Raw genomic sequence first — 6,458 nt, forward strand, 5'->3', positions numbered from 1 at the left:
CAGGAGATGCTCCACTCCATCATCTTTGTTGCCCTGCGCTGGACTCTCTCCAGCAGTTCCCTGTCCTGCTGGAACTGAGGGGCCACAACTGGACACAATATTCCAGGTGTGGTCTCCCCAGGGCAGAGTAGAGGGGCAGGAGAACCTCTCTGACCTACTGACCACCCCCCTTCTAATCCACCCCAGGTACCATTGGCCTTCCTGGCCACAAGGGCCCAGTGCTGGCTCATGGTCATCCTGCTGTCCAGCAGGACCCCCAGGTCCCTTTCCCCTACGCTGCTCTCTAATAGGTCATTCCCCAACTTATACTGGAACCTGGGGTTGTTCCTGCCCAGATGACAGACTCTACACTTGCCCTTGTTATATTTCATTCAATTTTTCCCTCAACTCTCCAGCCTGTCCAGGTCTCTGAATGGCAGCTCAGCCTTCTGGTGTGTCAGCCACTCCTCCCAGCTTGGTGTCATCAGCAAACTTGCTGATAGTGCACTCTATTCCCTCATCCAAATCGTTGATGAATATATTGAATACTATAGGCCCCAGTACTGACCCTTGAGGCACTCCACCAGATACAGGCCTCCAACTGGACTCTGCCCCATTGAGCACGACTCTCTGTCTTCTTTGCTTCATCCAGTTTGCAGTCCACCTCACTACCTGATTGTCCAGAACACACTCCCTCAGTTTAGCTGTGAGGATGCTGTGGGAGACTCTGTCAAATGCTTTCCTGAAGTCAAGGTAGATCACGTCCACTGCTCTGCCATCATCTATCCACCTTGTTACATTCTCATAAAAGGCTATGAGGTTGGTCAAACATGACTTCGCCTCGGTGAAGCCATGTTGACTGCCACTAATGGCCTTGATATGCCTTGAGATGACACCAAGGATAAGTTGTCTCCAGCACTTTGCTGTGGGGCAGCCAGCTGCACCAGTTGATGGTTTCCTGCTGAGAGGGTGAGTGTTTGGAAATTTGAAACAGCCTGTTTGCCTTCGACTGTTCCTTTACACAACAAAACAGTGAAGGAGAGATGCTTATCTTTATGACCTGCTGGGATTTCCCTTGCTGCAGCTTGTGCTGGGGGCCTCTGGTCTCTTCTGTAATTTCTGCTTCTGCTCCAGGATGGAGCAAGAATGCAAGGGTGCTGCCATCCCAGGCAGGGTGCATGCCTGCAAGACTGAGGGTGCTGCTGCTCCTCAGTAGTGCCCCTAAGGGACAGCTGTCCTCCCTGCTTCTCCTCCAGCTCATCATTGTTGCTGCTATCTCAGCCACAGCTTAGCACAGAGTGCAGGAAATATGCTTGAGGACAGCAAAATGGCTGGATGGTTTACATTTGCTCTTTGTTGTCTGCGAAAGAGCTGAGGAGGATGCTTGGCACTGCTCCAAGAGAGCTGGGAAGGAGTCCTTGCCAGGAGGGGTAGCGGACTCATTTTGTGTTTCTAGGAAAAAGCTGCAGGGTGGATCTGGCTCTGGTGCAAAGAGAACTCAGCTGCAAGCCACACTGCATCCCAGGACTGCTTTCAAAGGGCACAGCCACTCCAGGAGCTGTGGTGGCTTCTGGAGTGACAACAATAACGAGTCTAAACAATGTATACTGAAAAAACTGGGAGCAGAAACAGTCTGGGTGCGGGTTAGCAGGGACCTCAGGGGGTTTGCCAGATATGTGAGCTCCTGGGTTGGGATGGATCATTCCCCTGTAAAAGTACATAAAGGGGTCAGTCTGGTGCTGGGCTGTGAGGCCAGCTGAGGTATGTTATTTGGGGGGAATCTAACAACGAGGTTAAACCTTTGTGCTACGTGGGGCTTGGGTGCTTGCTGCCTACACCAGGGGAAAATGAAAGCCTGTTCAGGGGGGTGGAGCAAACTCGAGAGCAGGAGGAAATTAAATGGAAAGCAATTAGTGGTGGTCTTTTGGTTCTGCAAGAGGAGATGAGCACTGCTGCAGTTTGAAAGACAAGCCAATGGAAAATGAATGAGGAGTGGAAGGAGATGCGTGGCACAGCATGGGAATCGGGAGTTTTGCTGTGCGGCTTTGGGAGAGGATGCAGATTGCTACCAGCCTCCTACCATCCCTTCCAACCAGGGCTTGCTGGGACCAGTCCTGGGCACTGGTGTGCACCAGCAAGCTGCTGAGCATCTATACAGATGCAGAGAGGGGGCTTAGAAGTGGTGCTGTTGTCCATAGCAGGGGGAAAACAGGTTTTCTACCTGGGTAACTCATTTCTTTGCAGCTTGGTGATGCAGGCTGGCCTGACTTCTGCAAATCGTGGGGCAGGGGAACTCTGAGTGGGAGCCAGCACCTGCAGTTCCCCTGGCTGGAGCCAGGGCTGTGTCTGGTGGCTGCTCATCTATTCCTCGAGCACCAGGTGCCTCCCTTCCACAGGAAGATGTGCCCTGCCCAGCCTGGTGAACACGTTCTGCTCCCTGGGAATGGCCCAAGCGGCTAATTTTCTTGCTGAGAAATGGAAAATATTCTCCTCCCAACTGCCGGAGGGTTTAGCGCATATTTTTCCGCCCGGTATTCATGCTGTGGCTGCTGGATGTGCTCCATGAGAAGCTGCGTGGGAGACACGGGTGCTCTGTCCCCTGTCCCAGCAGCAGTGTCCCCAGGGCTGGTGGCGGCATGTCCTGGGGTGCTGCTGACACCACACATGCTGGATGGGGCAAGCGCAGTTCCTTGCCAAGGGTTCGGTCAGGATCTAGCAAGTAATGATTCTTGAGAATCAACACCTTCCATGGTTTCCTCCCTAGTGTTGTCAGAAAACCACTCGCCCCATCCCGCCCCCTCTTTTTTTTTTTTTTTTTTCTCCAAGAACAGAAGAATAGTGCAGGTGTTGCCGACCTTTCTGTTTTGGGACATTTTTATCCCCAAACCACAATGCTCTCAACCCCAAAAAGCCTACGCTTTGGGCTGTTTCCATTTTCTGAGTATAAGGGGTATGTTTTTGCCTGGAGAAAAGGGGTAAAGTAGCCATGAAAGTGAAATTTGCTTTGTTCACCTCCAGGCCTCCATGGTAGAGGGAAGAGGCTGTGACTTCATCCCTTCCCGGTATCCCGAATGTGTGATGTCCCTGCATCCCATTGTACCCCTGCGAGGAGAGGATCTCTATGAACACTGGAGGGCCAGAAAAAGGAGCCCAAAAGTATTATCTCCTCTCTTTCAGCTCCCACGCTGCATCTGCAACCTCCCCTCTCACTCAGCCCACTCATCTTTCCTAAGAAGCCGAGCCAAGCCTTCCCACAGACGCAGACAGCTATTAGAGAAATATTATTACCAGATGGTTTGTTTTTTTCCATAGACCAGAGGCCAGTGTGAGGTAATAGGGAAAACATTAACCCACCCTGCACCAGCCTGGGGTTGTGGCTTTGCTGGTGGGGCTGTACTGTGCTGGCGTGCAAGGGGTCTGCAGAGCAGGGTTTGGGGGGTAACTCGCACCCCATGTGTGCCGGAATGACAGAGCAGCTAGAAACCTCCCCTTGGACTTGCAGTAGCCCTGTGGGGTGGCTTGGGAAGGGAAGAGAATGTCCCCAAACAGTGCGGGGAGGGAGGGAAGGGTCCCTCCAGGACAGCTCAAGCTGGTAGGAGCAAAGCCCAGCTGGCAGAGTGCACTGTGGGGAAGTTCGAGTCGGGTGAGCCAGAGAACTGAGCAGAGGAGAAGCGCCACGTCATGGCTGTCCTGCCTCTTGCAGGGTCAGTAGGAGCAACTGGCACAGAAAAAGTGCCAAGGTGCCACTTTGAATAGGGATGTCAAGGGATTTGGAAGATGCTGCATGGTATGGGTTAGCTCTTCTTTTTTGCAGGTGGGTGGGTGAGTGTGAGCCCCTCCTCTGGTGCTGCTGAGCCCCCTCTGTGCCCATGGTAGGACATTCACAAGGCACCACGCGCTTGTGCTGGAAGAGCAGCTGCTGCTGTACTGGGAGAGGTGATGCTTTCCTGCTTGGAGGGATTTTTTTGCCACCTCCTCCTGCACAGAAGTACTGTGGGAAGCTAGATTATCATGTGCAGAAACACCACAAACCACACTCTTTCCAGTGGGGTCTGTGGTTGATGTAGTGCTATGCTCAAACCACGGCTGCTCCTGCCTTGCAGGTCCGAGCATGGAGATGGAGAGAGAGGTCATGGCTGAGCCATGGGGTCCTACAGCCAGCATGGAGAGGTACAGCCCATGATAACCAGACAACATGAAAACCTCACCAAGCAAATGCCTTCACCATCCCAAACACGTGGCAGGTTTTGGGTGCTCACATCCCCGGTCGGGGGAAGGTGATACAGCCAGCTGGCAGGAGGCTGGTGGTGTTTCATGTGGTTGCAACCAGGGAAATTTCAGTTCTTGTTGATTGTGGTGTCTCTTGGGACTGTGTGACAGGATAAAGTAGTCCCAGCTGCAGAAGATGGAGCTGGAAACCTGCCACTTGATCCTTCCTTGCCTTCCAAAGCACCCTTTGGTTGTAAGTGTGCTGGTGGGTTCAATCCTGGCTTTTCCCGGGGGAATTCATTTCAGCTCATTTCCATATTTCTTATGGAAGAAGCATTTTCCATTTTTAAGTGGACTTGATTAAAAGGAAGGAAAAGTTGCATGAAAGAGTTAATAGCAGAAAAACAAAGCAAACTCATTCTTTTGTCAGTCTCTGGGAGGAGAAAAAGCAAAAATCCTGTCCTAAGTGCATTTTTTTTTTTTTACACTCCAGTTTGGTCTGGAATAGGGCTAAAATTTTATTGCTTGCTGTTCAATACAGTGCTACGGGCTGGGACTTGGGATGGGGAGTTCTCATTCCCCAGAGCACACGGGCATCATGGAGGGGCTCTCCTTGCCCATCGGCATGGCACTCCGGAGCGATGCTGGCCCCATATAGGTAGATGGAGAAGATCCCTTGCTCCTGGAGGACCTGGTGTGGCAGAGCCATAGGGCTCCACTTGCCTGGCCTCATATGAAGAAGGAAAAGGGAGCGTGCTTCGCAGACATGTGTCCTTAGATTTTGGGACCTGATGGCGTGCTGCTAGGCCCAATGATTGCAACACCCCTAGGGTCAGCCTGCAAACTGCTGTCCAGCTATCAGCTGGATTTCTGCAAAACTAGCCCACGCTTTTCCAAGGAAACGGCTGTTCAATGCCCAGGGGACGCTGCTGGCTCTAGTTTAGCAGTGTGGACCTGGACAAGGCAGTGCTTAAAATGCTTTTGAAGCTGGACACGGATCCAAGCCCACAGTCCGGCTGGATAGCGGAGAGGATACTTCTGGAATGTTACACCTGATAAGAGCCCCTGGGGCTGGTGGCTGGGTGCCAGGCAGGGAGCAGGGTCCCTGGTGTGATGGGGGAAGCCTTACTGACTCTGGGTGCTGGGCTGCACTGGGTCTGACAGGCTGCAGCTGCCTGGAGCCATATACGGTCAGCAGGAGCCTTGCACAAGCCATACCATTATCATTAAGTCTTTGCTGGCGGGGCCAGCTGGCCTCCAGCTTGCAAGGCTCTGCAGAGCTGTTCCCGGGCTGGATGTGATGTGCTTTCCCTTCCTGTAAGAAGGTGGGGAGGGATCGGCTCTTCTTCGGCTTGGGGCAATTCCCTGAGAAAGGGAGAGAGAAACAGATAAAGCAAATAGGAAACATCTCTGGTGTGCAGATTCAGGGTTGCCTCTGATGAGCTGATGCAGGAAAACAGGTCCCTTCCCAGCACCCCCGTTCCTGGGAGCTTCTGGCTCTTTTTCGAAATCGCAGGTGAGCTCCCTCATGGGAGTGCTGAGGAGCCATGCTGGAGAGCCAGGTCAGGTCTGATCCCCCTTGAACGGTCACACAACAGGATTTGTCCCTTGACAAGTTTGCTCTATTGGAAAGCATCCTCAGTAGGTTTGAGATGCCTTGAAAATTTGCCTTTTGGTGTCCTCATCTCCTGGTGCACAGCTGGGTGGTTATTGACACCAGCCAGGTTTATTGTCATACTAAATCTTTTCAGCTGGGGAAAAAAATATTATTTCTTCAGCACAACAAACACCTGGCTATTTTGGGGCTGGAAAGTCTCTTCCCATTCCCAACACACAAAGGTTTTTTTCACATCTTGGTGTCACCCCCTGATGCTGCCCAACCTCCCTCCCAGAAGGAGCATTGTTGGTCTGGCTGCCCCTCGGTCAAAGCACATGGCACCCTGAGGCTCTCCAAAGTCCTAGAGAAGCTGCAGATGGGGTGCCCAGCAGCAGTCCTGCCCCTCTTTGGGACCACCAGCTTCTCCTCTTTCTTTTGTTTCAATGTCAGCTTCCACAGGTGCACCTAAATTTGTATTGGCAGGAAAAACATCACCTGTTGTGCTGTTGGGTTTGCAAGGTTTCACTTCAGCAAAGTTTGCGTGGGTTGTTTTTTTTTTTTCCCCCACTAACTTTAGATTTGTTTATCCGAAGAGTCATTATTTGATGTATCTGCCTCAATAGTGTGGACAAGCTACTCCACTGATGTAACTTGTAATCAGTGCAGCTACGGC

This window comes from Columba livia, chromosome 7 (genome assembly GCF_036013475.1).
Source record: "Columba livia isolate bColLiv1 breed racing homer chromosome 7, bColLiv1.pat.W.v2, whole genome shotgun sequence".
Lineage (NCBI taxonomy): Eukaryota > Metazoa > Chordata > Aves > Columbiformes > Columbidae > Columba > Columba livia.